At 40.3% G+C, this 15,554-nt stretch overlaps 1 protein-coding gene and 1 long non-coding RNA gene across 3 annotated transcripts in view; one reads left to right on the forward strand and one right to left on the reverse strand.

Annotated features, from left to right (window-relative positions):
• NDST4 (N-deacetylase and N-sulfotransferase 4) overlaps window positions 1-15,554 on the forward strand; it is a 160,661-nt gene that overhangs the window by 49,739 nt on the left and 95,368 nt on the right. For both annotated transcript variants that reach the window (XM_040699341.2, XM_015276354.4), the window contains one exon: window positions 2,510-3,240. The gene's annotated coding sequence lies outside the window, so the exon portion shown is untranslated. The remainder of the gene's footprint in view (window positions 1-2,509; window positions 3,241-15,554) is intronic.
• LOC112532302 overlaps window positions 1-15,554 on the reverse strand; it is a 154,182-nt gene that overhangs the window by 6,725 nt on the left and 131,903 nt on the right. The window lies entirely within an intron of this gene.

Below are 15,554 nucleotides of genomic sequence, written 5' to 3' on the forward strand. Positions count from 1 at the left end.
AACAAACAAAACACACCAAGAAAAACAACAGCAACAGCACCACCACATCAGAGTTATAAATCTAAAAGGCATGCTTCTGAAAGGTAATACCAGTTTGGGGGCAAAATATAGACAGGTTTTACCTACAACTTTTGAATTACTGAGATAGAATGGCTAGGCAATGATGGTTAGCTACATATACGTCGAGGAAATAAATCACATAATAATTAACTAGTACGCTATTCCCATCAGCTAATGCAAAATCCATGCTGCAGGTAAGTACAGAGAAATGTACACCCTATGGCAAGGATTTCAACATAAATACGGTACCTCATTAATATGGTATTTCATTATTAGAGTTTCCCTCATTTTACTGCCTCTCTCCATCCATACTTAATTTCTGTTTCTTCCTGCTCTATTTCTGGTTTTGGATATTTTCCCCTAAAAGAGAGCATGAAAATAATATCATGATTGGAAGAAATGTCTTGATAGGATGAGGGGGAATGGCTTTAAACTAAAAGAGGGGAGATTTAGGTTAGATGTTAGGAAAAAATTCTTCACGCAGAGGGTGGTGAGGCATTGGCACGAGCTGCCCAAAGATGCTGTGGATGCCCCAGTCTGGAGGGATTCAAGGCAAGGCTGAATGGGTCTCTGGGTAGCCTGATCTGGTGAGGGGCAACCCTGGCATTACAGGGGTTGGAATTAGATGATCTTAAAGGTCTGCTTCAACCCAAGCCATTCTATGATTCTACAATCCTAGGGAACAACACCAAAGAAAATTTATATCTGAGCAAGACAAGATCTCACCTGATACCCCACTTAAAATGAATTGCTAAAAAAGTGAACAGACACCGAGGCAGCACAAATCAACAGCCATGCTTCTTCATGTTGAATTCATCTAGCAGAGCATGCTATTAAGCCATGGATTTAAGTTCAAAGAGCAACTTTAGCATCTGAATTAAAATACACTCCCAACAGTATGCGTAACCACTTGGTTGCTGGCCTGCCGTGGGAACATCTGCAGCAGCAGCTCCACCGGAGTGTGGCAGCTCCAAAGGGGCAACCGCTGCTCTGCCACATCTGACAGCATCTGAGCTATCCTGTCACACACTCACATCCTGCAGCGAAGCCTGGCAGCTCACAGTGATGCCTCTGATGCTCTGAGTACAGCCAGGAACCAAAAGTAGACAAGCAGCAAGAGAAACAATCACTGGACTTTCTTCTCACACAACTGTGGCAATGGGATTAGTAATAGGAAGCCCTCACATTTTTGTAGTTTTGAACCAAGTGCACCCAAATTCTTTTTTACACCGGGAAAAGATTCTCTAACTTCACTCAGAGTTCTTGGTTTACTGCCTGACCAAAACCTGCCCATTCACACGGGGCAGAAGGAGACACCCGCTCATCACTCAGATCCCGTGGGAACTCGGCCTCCCAACCTTCCCAACAGTATTTGGAAAATAAACCCCAAATCCAGAGTCAGCCATAGGTGTGAGGGATTTTAAAAGACCCCAGTGCTTGCTTTGTAATTAGAAATTGCAGGAAATGACTCAGACATACTTTGAATTTTAATTTTCCCTCAGTTTCTAATTTAGCCAGAAGGAATAAATTAGTCCCCAGTCAGGGATATCTACCATCTTTGAAACCTGGATAATCACAGAGAGTAAACAGCTCTTCAACGCAGAAGGTCCCAGCTGAAGGATGTAAATAGGAAAATGCATGGAATACCATTTATTTACACTATTTTGGAAACATGAAAGGTTGAGCTGACCCTTCCATGATTCAAATCTGAGTTTACAGCATCATTCATCATCTCAGAATGGGTTTGTTCCAGTCTCCTTGAACAAAACTATTTTCTCCTCACATTTGCTGCACAGAATTGGCTGAATTTCAATTCTAAGGTGCACAGTACAAAGAATAGTTCTGGAGTGAAAGGTGTCAAGCTGGCAAAAATTGAAAATTAGATTGGTATAAAATCTAATTTTTCTAATATAGGAAGCGTTTAGATTTTCCTCTGTAATATAATTTAACCCTAGAAAGTTGCATAACGATCACGTATCTTGGCAATGAGTATAGGTTTCAACCTTAGCTGGATGAGCTAAAGGATTTTAATAAGAAATTATGCAACAAATAGGTGGAATTTGTGTTGCATATAGAAGAAGAAAATGCTTTGCACCTCCAAGCGCTGCATGTTTGCTGGAATCCACCCAGAGGTGGTACTATCAAAAGCACTTCTTAACCAGCTTGCTGGGTGACCTTTGCTTGATTTTGGTCACGCCACACTGTTGCACAAAAAACCAACCTCTTATGATGCCAGGTGATCTTACTGGTGACCCAGCAAGAGTACGAACCACAAACTCTTGCAGCACTGTGATTTTCTGGAGCCTCCATTAGCATTTGGGGATGGGGTGGGCTGCCGGGGGCTCCCCCCACACACTTGCCTGAAGCACTCTCCTTCCAGAAAAATGACTCTTTCAACTTTTCCTTTTTTTTTTTTTTTTTTTTTTTTTTTTTTTTTTTTTTAATCCAGGCTTTCAGCTGCAAGCTCCAGGTGTAAAATCAGAAGCTGCGAGCGGTGTTTTCCTCCCGCATTTTGGGCAGGAGGTGGACCAACCGCACAATGACAGATTATGCAGATCCTCCCGGAGCATCTAATCAATCACGGTGGCGCGGGAGGGACGCGGCTCATCTCCGAGTTAGCCTGCGTGGCGGCGGCCTCGCGTGAAGCATCCCCCCGCCGGCGTGACATCAGAGCAGCTCGAGTCCTTGAAAGTCTCGGGGTTGATTAGCGGAGGAACGGGCTGCTCCTGCCAATCACCGCCCTGATACTCGTGGAGATACGAGGCAGAGAGAGGCTGGCTCCGGCGAACAGGAGGCACGGCGGCAGCGGCACTAGTAACAGGAGCAGCTGGTATTCGGGTGATTAAATAGTTCTCGCAGCCTTTTCGCTGCGCTCCGGCTGCTCCCTGGTGTAATCCCCGTGTCCGAGAAGGAAGCTGCATTTTAACGGTGCGCTGAGCAGAGGTTTGAATCGTTCCAGCTGGCTGCTTGTTTGGAAAAGGACAGCCTGTGTATAAATGAGATGTGACTGTGCCGGCAGAGTTCAGTCACTGGGACTGGAGCGAGAGGAGCCTTCCCGGGATGCTGCTCCGACAGCTGCTATCAATTGAAAACTCTCTCTAGCTTACCTAGAGCCGCGTGAGGAGATGTGAATAGCAGATGTCTCTTTCCTGCACGCTAGGAAAAGAAATTCTTCTCTAGGTAAGCTATTCTTCAGCTTCTGCACGCGTTGCTATACTAGCCTATACTTCTGGGTATACGTTAAGGCTACTGATTAGACAGTCCATGTACTTGGAGAAAACTGTTCTTGAAAAGGTATGATATACACAGAGCATACAATAGTATGCCTATAACCTATTCATATATAACAAGCACTTCTGAAAGCTGCTGACAGCCTGGCATTCAAAGCTTTATCTGAAAGTTTGATATCCTTGCCTTCCTTGCATGCAAGCGTCTCAGATGTAAACAGAGGGGAAATAGACGTTGGGGTAAATATGCGAAAGAGCACAGAAGTTAAAGCACTGTAACTCAAATGACAAGAGGAAAAAAGATAAGGATGCAGTTCTTTAGTCTGCTCCACATACTTTGCTTTTGTTTGCTACCATCTAGCAGTCAAAGTTGAGCAAAGCAAAGTTGAGCACTAAAACGACAATGTGAAAGCTTGCCATGGGTATGTAGTGACGATGTACTATTAAAAGTAAGAGTAAGTGTTCTGCAAGGAAGCCAAGATCTGATCTTTTCCAGCAGTTGTGTTTCCAATCAACATCCATCAACAACATTATTTTAAAATAGTATGATCATTCACAGCGTGGAAGCAGGGAGCATGTCAGGCAGAAAGAGGTAAACCAAAGAAATCAGCGTTTATTCTTCAGATTACTAGAGTCTGAGCACAGAGGCAGCCTAGCATTTTTAGGTTGCAGCTGGCACATAGGCTTTAAGTCATTGCTGCTGGGAATAAACGTTCAAAGGAGAATTGTGTGGAGGTGAATAAGTCTCTCCCTACAAGCACTACACTACAGTAACCACACATGCATACAGAAGCCATGATCATTAATTCTGTCTTCCCCAGGGAATTTTCCCTGATTTTTCTTAACCAACTTTTGCAGCTCCTAATCCTGTTGATTAAACCTTCCCTCGCTTTTCATAAATGTTTCCGAATTTGGCCTATCCTATGTAGGCGGTTGTTCTGCCTTTTCAACCTCAATACTCTGGATGTTATCAGAGCAAATGCAAAATAGAAACAAGTAATTTTCTCTCAGTTACTTCAGTAGTTTTTAAATTATGATCCTTCTGCTATAAGACATTCAACTTGTGGGATAATATCAGAATCTCCTTGCTCATAAAGTTTACATAGTTGGCGATGCTGCCAGGTGCTTCCCTGTCTTGCCCTATCATGTCTGCATACTTTCATCATGCACATTTTACCATCAGCCAAGATGCACTGTCTGATTTGCTTTCTGAAATGCTGCTCTAAAGACGAGAGCAGTGGGAAATGCCAAGTCACATTTAACAAAGGAAATTCTTGGCTTTCAGTTTTCTTCTGAACCTTATCAATCCAGATAGTATGATGGGCTCAATTAGATTAGATTTTCCTATTGGCACTGCTCCCTGAAGAAGTTTAAGATCATATATTAGGTTTGTGTGCTGTTTCCTCAGAGCATGGCTATTTTTCTGATTCATAACAAACGCCTCATGTCTGAAAGTGTCAGAAATGAAAGCAGGAATTTCTCGATTTCTTGTTAACATCAGTTTTCTATGATGCTGGAGGAATGATGCTCTATCTTTCCTTTTATTGGAGTAGATCAAATCAGAAGTATTAGTTTTAAGCACAGACCAGCATGCTCAAGTCAGCGACTACCAGCACATATATACACACACACGTTATATACACAGATATATTTCTGTGTGAACACCCTGTTAACTCTCACTATAAAGTTGAGGAAGTCATTAAAACTTTATGGATGTCCAGAGGTTGCGATAGCCGCTATATTGCTCTTCATAATGGCACTGATCACAGCTGATTTGGCAGCACACAGGCAATTGTGAGCTCCTCTGGAGTTCAAATATCGTTCAGTATGAGTGCGTGCGGAGAGGGAATATGCTAATAGTAAAGATTATTCTTGTGAAGCCATACAGTATAGGAATTCTTAGAGGTATAATAAGATACTTTAAGGAAAACATGACTACATATTGCAAAACCAAGGCAATATTGTTCAAAGAAAAGACTGGTGAGTTACTAGCAAGTCATGACTGAGCTTTCAGTTAAAGAAAAAATGGCATTTAAACTTATACCACCAAAAAAAGTCTCATTGTATTTTTCTACGAGCAATAAAAGAAAGAATATCATACTCTCTTAACCAAATCTCTATCTATATATCATTTCTGTTCCAAGTCTGATTGAGCCCACAGAATTTTGATTTGCCAGCCTTTATGTCCATCAGGCTGGCTGAGCTTCAGCTACATGTATATACTGATGTTTGCTTCCACCAAGCATTGGCTTTGCAAAGCTTTAATAATGGTTCAGCCTCTTAGATACATCCAGAGACCTACAACCTGTACCTGCAAAATGGACCTGTCAAAAAAAAATATATATATATACCCACTAGGCTATGAGTAAAGCATTTCAAGCTGGAGTCTTGGTGACCAAAGGAAGGAGTAACTCAGAACTGTGCAGAAAGCTGTGACTCCCCAGCCTATAGAGTCAGAAACGGGACACCGAGCTAAAGACAAGAGGGCGCTTCTCCACACTTCCTATGGTGAAGTGAGCCTGATTGTGAAACAGTCTGCAGTGATTGAGGAGTAGAGTATAGGATGGCAACTGAACAGATCCTGTGTTCTCAGGGCCTGGGAGGAAGCTGGGGACCTGAGCAAGGAGCCAACATTGAGAGGCTGAACTGCAGGAGGAGGAGGGTGGTATCCATGCTGGAATTTACTGGGAACATTAAGTTAGTGTCCTGTCCCACGTTTTGAGAAAGGCTGAAGAAAAGTCATATCACAGCAACAAGTCTTTCCTATTGAGATGTTAACATTACACCTTTCATAGACCAGAAGCCATCTAAATTTGAAAAATTGTTTCAACCATTAAAAAAAAAATCATCTGCTGGAAGAAAATAAAAGCCATGCACGTCAATCCAAAACACTTATTACAACTATTGTCAGTAATAATAGTTACAGTGAAATCACAGATACTTCTGAAATTAACAGTTGCTATAGAAAATGAATAATATTTTATCTAAACAGTAATGCTACCAGAATCACATGGCAACAGCACAACAGTGTAGAAACCATGTCAGTATTTGATGAAGAAATTACATTGGCACCAGAAGTACTGTATTGTGACGTGATGTTCTAAACTATATCTGGAAGGAACAGAGAAGTATTAAAATCCATTTCCATGTCTCTGGCGACAGGAAGGGTCACAGCTTCTTTCCCCAAGTGCAGGCAAATAGAAGAAATGAATCCTTCCTCCAAGGCTGCAGAGTCTTTTTGGAAACCAGAGCAAATACAGAAGTGAGAGCAGGTGGGCTGCTTCTATGGAGGGAAAAAAAAAAAAAAAAAAAAACAGCAGGAAGAAAAAGGTTTCCTCTTTCTCTCTTTCTCTTGGTCAAGTGAGCCAAGTATAAAGACTGCTGAATTTCTGAATTGCTTTTAATGACCTTCATTCTATTTGCTTCATGTCATATAGAGTTTGCCACACAAGTTTCTTCCCTCCCTCAAAACCTGCTAAGGCAAGACATTCAGTAGTGCAGCCCCAACACCAGACAGTATAATGCAGTCAGCTACTTAAAATCTGTTTGCATACAGCTGCTAATGCACTTCTCCCAGACCACAGTATAACTACACTTAGTGAGTGCATGCTTTTTCACACAGCTGGCCACTAACAAGGTTGCTGTTGGAGAATTTTGGCCAGGACAATGGTGAAACTTCAGGATTCAGCCCTAAGCAGCCATAGGACAAGAGGAGTACCTTCAATCCTGCCATAGCCCATCAGAGCACTGAGAAATACACACCTTGCTCAGGGTTGATTCATCAATGACTGTAATTTTACTAATGTCTGGGTCTTAACCTTATGCCCTTATATATCATTATTAGAGATACGGCAGACAGTATAACATGAGTGGGTTCTTCCTTTAGCAAAACTGGTCTTGAGATGTATCCTCCTGAAGGACTATCCACAGCTACTTATTTCAACCTGCACTCTGCCAGGCTTCCACTGAAAGGATTGCATTTAGCTCTTAGTGTATAAATAAGTGTTGTGCTAAATAATTAATAGCAGCTGCAGGCCATAAAAGAGGCGACTGTTCAGAAAGTTAAAACAGTCTGTCATGAAATATGCACCCACCTATGTTCTAATTTCAGAGGATGCTTTATCCACCATCCTTTCCCTGTACAAGGGACCAGCATTTTGCAAGACAGACAAAGCTTGAGCTCCAGGGCCTAGGGGTATTCTTTAAATACATTCATTCCCACAGGGATGATTTATCATCCCCTAAACCATCAGAGGGGAAGGAGGCAGGTGGTCATTGTTTCACAGAGAAATTTTTAGATATGACAGGAAAGTGACTGGACACTTTTGATTTTAAAGCTCTCGGGACTTTTTTATTTTTTACACAAAGTAGGGCCATCTACCTTGATAGTCTTGCGAAAATGCTGACATTTTGCCTACACTGATATAATGGGTGGTTTATTCATCGCCAGTCTTTTTCATTCACTTTGATTCACTTCTAGTTTTTAGACTATATTTGTGCCATTTAAATGGTTTCACTGTTCTACTTCAAAACAGTTGTACTCCAAATGGTGGGGCATCATGTACACAAAGAGTTTGCAGTCCATTTGGTCACAAGGCACTGCAAAAGCCAGTAAATACCATCAGCAACTAAGGGGCCATGCTTTGAGTTTGCTTAAGATGAAGGAGAGGATGCTATACTGCTGGTAACTGAAAGGCAGTGATTCTGGAACAGCATAACATATGAGCTGAGTCTTATTTCCCCATACCTCATTGTTTCTAACTTATTTGTAGGGGGTCCATGTGGTTATAACTCATACCAGAAAAATCACAATTTAAGACCAGGATAGCTCCATGCTGTGCATTGTCCACACAACAAGGAACACTTTGTCCAGGCCCCAGAGCAACCCACTCAGACACTGATAAGACTAACTCCTTATCGGATTTAGAAAGAGAGAGATTTACATGTCAGCATGAATCAACAGCAGTTATTTTGCATTCTTAACTAATGTAGCTCAGAAAGCACTTTGTCCTTCATGGAAGACATTTTCTTTCAGTTGGAACAGTATACATCTATACATACAGATACATGCTTTGCTTGAAACAACTATAGATTCCAGTGTTTCAATGCATTAAGTAATGAGACATCATTTTGTAGGCTCATAACTCCCTTTCATAAACCAAGAAACCAAGTTAAGTTTCAAGAAACATTCTGGAAATACATATTGGAAAACCCAATCCATACAAGACAATAAGAAACTGAATATAAAGGGCATTGGCAGCACATTCAGTTAAAAAGATTTTGATTACTGGTTAGATTTTTTTTTTTTGTTAGATCATTTTTTCCCTCCAAAAACAAGTTAATGTCTCAGCAAATCAATAAGCAGAGAATTTTCACAACACAGGTTAGTCAAAGCCTTTGCATTCTATCATATAACTCTAATGGTATTAGTTCAAGTTCCAGTCTGTGAGCTTAGTGTGACTCAACAAAAAATCCCTTGAATTCCCAAGTAGGTCCATTATCCAACTAGCGGCATTTCTAAATTCAGCTTTATCTAGATGAAACAAAGAATAGATCACTTGAAGGGAAATATTTGTTTGTATTTTGAACTAAAAGAAAAGCAGGATGTATAGGTCACAGATGATACATCAGAAATCTCGAAAGTGCCCTTCCACTTGACGGAAAGTGGCTTATCTCAGAGGAATATTTAAAAAAAAATTGATGAGGGTATGAAAAATAATAAGATAAAACAAGCACTGTAATTCACTGGTCTGTATACATGAAAATACTAGTTCTGCTCTGGGTTTTAAATTAACTGTTTGCAGTAATCACACTATATACATTTGAACAAGTATGAATCTCAGAATAATAGAAGGGAAAATTGAAGCTCTGAAAAAGCAGTGACTTCCAGAGGGCAAACGATGGTGGCAAAAAGACAGAAATCAACATTCTGGCTCCTTGCTTTGTTCTCTCACTACTAGACCTTTTTTCCCTCTTTATATGCAAACACCAGTCGTACATTCATTTCAAGACTAACAAAAAATAAAAGAGTTGAATCTGTATTGACACCATCCATAAGACTCTCTTGAACTATCTTGTCTTCTCGCAGTGTTGGAAATACTTAAATGTACTAAAGTGAGATATAGTCTGTTGGATTGCACTGTAATATTTTTAGCAGATGATGAAGTTTCCGTCTAGATTAGTTTTACTGACAGTAGAAATACACACAGCCATAATTGGCTCCCAAGAAGCTGATCTTTCCAGTTTTAAAGAGCTGGTAATAAGAACCAGAATCTTCTAACTCTTCTTTACCATTACCACCAGTTGCAGGTTAGCAATGCCAGCTCGTTGCATTAGCCTGCACATCCCAGGCCAGTGCCAACAGCTAAGATGATGCTTCTACTCAAGCCTTTGCTCTTATCAGAGGCTGCTGGGACCAGACACAGATTCTGAGCAATCTGAGAGGTAAAAGGAAGGTCTCTGGCTACTCATATCATTGCACTACTACTCAAAGTATCTCCCAGAAAAGCCTTGCTTTTGGCTAGCTCACTGCCTACACTACCTGTTTTTCTATCAAATCCTCTTGATGATAACAAAACCCTTCAGTCAGCAACGATGAAGACAGGGAGGGGGAACTTCAGTGGAACTTATTTGAAGAATAAATATAGACAAGATGTTACTGTTGTATCCAGAGCTTGAAAACCATTCCTGACTGTCTAGAGCCTGGCTTGAGCAAACTCAGAATAAACCTGTTTAAATGTTATGTGGTAAACATGCTGCTCTGAGGATTTAGGTACAAAGTTGTCGTTATCTGCGTTTAAATAGACTTCCTTTGTAGCAAGTGATAGATCATTACTGTGTGACAGCAGTAGTTTTTCTTAAGTTAGCGGCCTCCTAACTCCTAGCACAGATGTAGCCACATCAGACTTTCTCACAACTACCGCCAGTGACAGGATACAGGTATCAGAAAACACGTTATTCAATGAAATAAATTGTTATTGGTATATGAATGAGACATTTTAATTATCTTGTATGACAACAAATGTTTCTAGGTCCCATTGCAGCAATAGGAAATCGGAAAATGTGGGAAATCAATAAGCACTGGGAAAGAGTATCAAGACCAAAGAATTTAGGACAAAATAAGCTAGTTCAGAGCCTGTAGCCATATCATGTAAGCAAAGAGACCACTTCTTTGTAAAGAAGGAAGCTTTTAAACCTATTTAAGAATCCTTCAAAAAGTAAAGTACCAATAATTAGCCAGCAAATCTGTAATCGCTGGCAGATTTGCAAACTACAGAAATTCTGCCATTAGTTAGATGCTAATAGAATCATAAAAGAGATTTTTTTGTTATGTATTCTGTTCTTTTTTTTATGTCAGCTTTCACATATGATCAAACAATGTGCAGAGTTTAACTATTGTATTGATTGAATTTAAGGACTACTGGTAGGCTGCCAATAAATTGCACAAATATTGTATCTTGACTAAATTCAACACACAAATCATTCTATTGAAATGGCATTGCTAATTGACAGCCTTATAGGAGTAGACAAAGATAACAGAATACATGGACTGTAATAAAACATCTAATACACCATCTCACAAAAGTTTCATATGAAAACCTAAACAAATTCAAATTGGCTTTCATCGAAGCATCAAACTACGAATTGAAAAGTGATGATGAGCCATTAACCAAGCAAGATCAGATTTGTTGCATCAGGACAGGGGAACAGTTTTGCAGGCTGACTTGGGGGAAATGCTTGAAGCCTGCTTTTATCCACCATCGTAATTCAAACGTACATGGTGAAATTATAGGATGTTCATTATACCTCCATTCTCTCTTAATCTAATTGGGAAAGCAAAGATTGAACAACAAGGACATGATCCTATAGGTCACACCTTACTCTGTAGAATAGCAATACCTGCTCTCTTTTCAACCACAACCTTCTGCCGTGACATTTTGGCTCTGTCATTATGACTTACGAAGTAAGCTTCTGACATTCAGATCATAGCTCAATCTTCTCATTCTTGGTAGTATTTTTATACGGATCTCACAAAGGTTATAAAGACAACTGTCACTTGAAGGAGGTCATTATCCAAGAGCAAATGGCTATTGCTTCTGGCTCAGCCAAACTGCCTGAGACAGGACTGCATTCAAGAATAATGATATTTAGCTTTCGAATTTTTGGTAAATTATCAGCAAGAAAGGGTATACGTTATCATTACTCAAGCAACACAAATACTTGTTGGAAAAGGCATGGTGTACTACTTATGAAGAGGCAAAATTGCTTCTGACACACTCTTAGCAATGCTAGGCAAAATATTCACAGCTAGACTAATAGACATACACAGAATGAAGACTTGAACTCACAGAACTAGTCAAGTGGATCTCTGGCCATACAACATTCCTTCTCAGGAAGCAACTAAGGTCCAAGAGACACTCTCCATTCAGTGTCTAGCCCTCCACTGAACTCAAGGTGGGTCCACCCCCTCTGGTCACCTGGGGAGCACAGGTGAAAGCAATTTGACACTGACCCCTTCGCCAGGTGCTCAATCACCAGTTTAACTCATGACCTAACAATTCACCTGCATGTGGAGAAACTATATTAAATAAATAAATAAATAAACAATCTTATCACATAGTTAAGGTTTTCAGCCAGATGACATCAAAATATTGTGTATATTTCAGTATATTGTGATGCATTGATTAATCATGATATTTTTCAAACTGAACAAAACGTGTATACAGTTGTTAATGCTTCCTCATTGCATTACTGATAAGAACTACCCTATTAAGAAACAGAAAAAAATATAGGTTTCCCTTCCATTTATGGCCCTCCAAAGATCATTGTCATATCACTGGATTCTAAGAAAAAAGTTTAAGGAAATATTACAACCCCATACGTTCTAAAACACTGAAGTGTTTGAGACTGATAGCCAGCGACAACTGGAGAAAAGGTCACTGGACCATTATACATGGTCCATGTACATGCACATTCCTGGATGGTCCAAATGACTGTGGGACTCTTGGAAGTTAATGGGCAAAAGTAAAGAAGAGTTAAAGCTGACTATCAAGCAACATTCACCAGAAGTGAGGTCTGGATGAGACTTGGGTTAAAAATTCCTAGTGGGAATTAAATACCATGAAATGCTATATGTGGGCTGGAGAATCAAAGAAAGCAACATTTCCACAAGGGAAGATTTGTTGAAGGAAAACACCATCCTTATAGTCTCACTAGTTGATGCTTATGAGCACTCCACCAATAGAATGTTTTTGTGGGGTTCTCACTAGTGGAGATTACATTTACTGGTCAAAAAAAAATATCACTGAGGAAAAACACTTGGCAAGTCAGCAGCTTCAGATATGTGCAAATTAATGAGAACAAAATACATCTGTTTACATGCTGTCATGAAAGTACAGATATCATATATGCTCAAGAAAGCGGGCCTTATGTCTCCTACTCAGTTAAAAGACAAGTTAAGCACTGAAATAAATAAAAGCATTAATGTGCTTCAAATCACACTAAACAGTGCTAAGCATAATAAAAATAAGCCAACTTTGGTGATCCTGGAGTGAGATCAAAAGTTAGCTTTACATTAATTAGTCTGCATCAGTCAGATGTTATCTGCTTTATGAAGACTAAAGAGTCTGAAGACTCACTAAGTATATCCTTATATATGATAGATGGGAGATCTGATGTATTTGTTAAGAGGTGTATTTGCATGTATGTACATGTGAGAATGTGCATGTGTAAAACTCATCTTCAGATATGCCTTCAGCTGCTCTTCCACAAGGGAAGCATTATTTTCTTCAAGTTCTGAAATCATCTGGTACGTTTAAAAAGCAAAGAAATTTGGAATCCAAATAGCTAGTTTCTCCGTGTTCTTTCATGCATAAGATTGTAGTCTTTCCAATATTACGGGTGCGCTATAATTAGATTAGTTCAATTGAAAGTGACCTACAAAGACCATCAAGTCCAATTGCTTGACCAATTCAGGGCTAAGCAGAAGTTAAAGTATTTTATTAACAAAACCTGTTCCAGTGTTTGACCACCCTCATGGTAAATCAACTCTTTCTTGATGTCCAGTCTCAACCTCCCTTGATGCAGTTTTCTGCCATTCCCATGCATCTTATCATTGGTTACTGGAGAGCAGAGCCTGGTAACACACTGTCTACTTCCCATCATCAGGAAGAGAGCAGTGAGGTCACTTCTCCTCAAAGGCCTTTCATCAGATTTTTTTGTCTTCCTCTGGACACATTCAACTACCTTAAATTCTTTTTATATTATGGAGCCCAGAAATGCACTCAATAGTCAAGGTGAAGCCACACCAATGCTAAATACAGCAGGAAAATCATATCTTTCAACTGGTTGTGCTGTGTTTAATGCACCCCACAATGTAGTTTGCCCTCTTGGCTGCTAGGGCACACTTTCTGACTCAGAGCCTACTGTCAACCAAGTATCTCCACAGGGCTTTCTGCAGCCACTCATCTCCCAGTCTGTAATTGTGTCTGGCATTACTCTCTCCCTGGTGCAGAGCCTGGCATTTATCCTTGTTGAATTTCATGCCATTGATGATTACCCAACATGCCAATCTATGTAGATCTCTCTGCAAGGCCTCTTGTCCCTTGAGAGCCAACTGTATTTCCTAGTTTAGTGTAATCAGCAAACTTGCTTTGGATGCACTCTACTCCTGCATCCAGAACACTGAAAAAAATGCTAAACAAAACTGGCTCTGAAATTGAGCAGTGGGGAGTGCCACTAGTGACTGGACACTGGACTCGGTGCCTATTCACAATGGCACTGAGCTCTACTGCTGAGCCAGTTCATCATCAAGAAAAACATCTATATGCTTATCTCAAAGTTGGACAACTTGTCTAAAAGGATGTTGTGAGGGACAGTATCAAAGGCCTTCCAAAAATCCAGAACGATTTCAACACCACAAGGGCCATTCTCTCTTGCAGCAAGCAGAAACCCTGAACATTTGCCTGTGGTCAGCAAGAGTTATTTTTCACTTGCATTGGTTTTCTTGTTTCTGTGTTGAATGAGCAGTCGTTATGTAAGGAGTAGTAAGCTGGTGTCATGGATCATTAGACTGCTAATAAATGGCAGAAGTCACATAAGCATAGAAAGGAAGGAAAAGAGGAAAGATTTTAGCCCAAAGGGAAGTTTTATATATAGAAAATAAAGACATTTTGACTTCTGATTTATACTGGAATAGGATGAGAGGAGGCCCTGGCCTGTTTCCAGATGAGGTGCACATAGAGCATTGCACGCAGCATTGCACTGGCTGAGACAGGCAGCCAGAAATTAGTATATGACAGAAACTGCACTGTTCCTCTACATAGCCTTGTAGGCAGCAAAATATTCTTAACCTGTTACAGATGTGAGGCCTATTCCATCGATCAGCAACATGTATAAAAACAAGTTTGCTTGGTGTTAACCAAGATTTCTGCTTTTCATAAGCCAAACCAGAATCATAGCCTGGCTACAATGACAGAAGAGCCGATAGCCCTGCCAGGCAGTGTTCTCCCCACCTTTTACTCAGGCTGGCAGCCCAAGCACCAGATACCTGCTGCTGTCCTCATACCCGAGCTAAACCACTAACATATCATATATTTCTCCTGATGACACAAGGCAGCAACTCTCACTCTTAATAGAACTCTTTACTTACCCAGGCAATAACTTCATTAATGCAGTGATCCCTCAACAGCAATAGCAAGCTGATTTTTGCAATATAGAGCTGCATTCTGCATCGTCTGTGTTCCCCTATCCATTAGTTGCACCTATTTTGGTTGAAATACATGCTAAAATCACTACAAACTGCTAGAAATCCATATTCAGAAACTAAGCCATGAGAGAGTCAGCTTTAATTCCTGGTGCTGTGCTAACACAAGGTATTAATAACACGTTGTTTCTTTTCACTGCTGCGCTATCATTTTTTAGCCATTGAGTCTTGATCTCCCAATCAATCATCTTCAATATCAGTATGCTTTAAGCAATCAGACGCATTTGTATGAGGAAGCAGCAAGTATTATTTAGCAAAGAGATGAATTTTTAAAACTTCCAGGATGCCTAAGTTAAGAAAATTGACAATTCTTGCAGATAGGTGTGGCACTTAACATACAGTTGTACAATTTCTGGCCAGAGAGACACGGTGTCTAGAGAGACAGCTAAACACAAGACTGAAAGACCTACTGAAGGATCAAGTCTGGGCAAATGTAAGCAGAATTCTTTGATAAGTGTTCCCAGCTCCAGACTTCGTCCCTGAAGAGTCAGTGTGCGTTGACC

Source organism: Gallus gallus, chromosome 4, assembly GCF_016699485.2.
Source record: "Gallus gallus isolate bGalGal1 chromosome 4, bGalGal1.mat.broiler.GRCg7b, whole genome shotgun sequence".
Lineage (NCBI taxonomy): Eukaryota > Metazoa > Chordata > Aves > Galliformes > Phasianidae > Gallus > Gallus gallus.